The sequence below is a fragment of the Gossypium hirsutum genome, chromosome A06, assembly GCF_007990345.1.
Source record: "Gossypium hirsutum isolate 1008001.06 chromosome A06, Gossypium_hirsutum_v2.1, whole genome shotgun sequence".
Taxonomy (NCBI): domain Eukaryota; kingdom Viridiplantae; phylum Streptophyta; class Magnoliopsida; order Malvales; family Malvaceae; genus Gossypium; species Gossypium hirsutum.
The window spans coordinates 42,623,375-42,624,883 of NC_053429.1; the positions used below are offsets into that span (position 1 = coordinate 42,623,375).

The 1,509-nt window shown below is 37.5% G+C and overlaps 1 non-coding gene across 1 annotated transcript; it reads left to right on the plus strand.

Moving 5' to 3' along the window:
* Positions 1-475: 475 nt before the first annotated feature.
* Positions 476-581, plus strand: LOC121231057 (small nucleolar RNA R71). Its single transcript, XR_005929126.1, has one exon. It is a non-coding gene; the product is annotated as a small nucleolar RNA R71 (small nucleolar RNA).
* Positions 582-1,509: the final 928 nt, after the last annotated feature.

A 1,509-nucleotide genomic window follows, 5' to 3' on the forward strand; every position in this document is an offset into this window, starting at 1 on the left:
ATTTCCTTGACCGCCCCACGAGAAATTGGGATGGTTCCTCCAACCTGCATTATAAGTGTTACTATATGGGTTATTTTGGGATCTAGAGTTATTGTTACCCATAAATTGGACTTGTTCCTCCTCGATGCTAGGGTTGAAGGGCTGATACTCTGTGCATGCTCTTCCTCCATTCGTCTCGCACCTCATTACTAGATGTACCTGAGTAGAACCAAGTAAGCCATCAATCTTTTTATTTAGAAGTTCTACCTGGTTTGACAGCATAGTAACCGAATCGACGTTATAAATGCCTGCTGTTTTAGTTGGCTTAGTCCTTATGACTTGCCACTGATAGTTATTCAGTGACATCTCTTCAATAAATCCGTAAGCCTCTTCAGATGTTTTGCTGTTGATGGTTGCCCCGGCAGCTGCATCAATCATTTGCCTTGTCGAGGGGTTCACACCATTGTAGAATGTTTGAACTTGCAACCATAGAGGTAGTCCATGGTGAGGACACCTTCGTAGTAGGTCCTTGTATCTCTCCCATGCATCGTAAAGAGTTTCTAAGTCCATCTTCACAAACGAAGAGATATCATTACGTGATTTGGCTGTTTTAGCCGGCGAGAAATATTTTAATAGAAATTTTTCGATCATTTGTTCCCAAGTAGTAATTGACCCTCGTGGTAACAAGTTCAACCATTGTTTAGCTTTGCTCCTCAATGAAAAAGGGAATAACCGAATACGAATGGCATCGTCAGAAATTCCATTAATTTTAAATGTATCACAGAATTCCAGGAAATTTGCCAAGTGAGTGTTTGGATCCTCATCCTGCAAACCATCAAACTGAAAAAATTGCTATATCATTTTAATAGTGCTAGGTGTTAGTTCAAAATTATTTGTAGCAATAGCAAGCCTAATTATACTTGACTCAGTTCCTGTTAAAGTAGGTTTAGCATAATCATACATAGTACGAGGAGCAGGATTTTGATTTGCTAGTTTAACGAGTATCGCAGGAGGTAGCTGATTGTCTTGGTTTTTAGCCATCTCCTCGGTTGGGGTTTCAATATCCTCCTCTTGCTCGTTCTCTTTGTATCTTAAGCTTCACCTTATTTCTCTTTGGTTTCTGCGAGCTGTGCAATCGATTTCTTCGTCAAAAAGTAGTGGTCTTAACGGGTTTCTTCTAGTCATAAACTATAAAAACCTGCCAAGATAAAGAAAAAGTAAATTAATAAAGAAAAATAAATGCCTATAGTAATAAAAATTAAGTGTTCCTAATATCTTTGTTCCCCGACAACGGTGCCAAAAACTTGATTGCGAACTTCATGACAGGTAAGTTTTATATATTTATAATTAATCGTTCTTGAAACTAACTATTATCACGATGTAGGCAAGTGTACCTATCAAACAGTAATATAGTTTTAGCAAGACCATATTGTCGAACCAAAAGGAACTAAAAGTACTAGTAATGACTGTCTTTTTATTATCTAGCCTAAGAATAAGGGGGTTTTGTTTTAACTAACTAATTATCTAAAC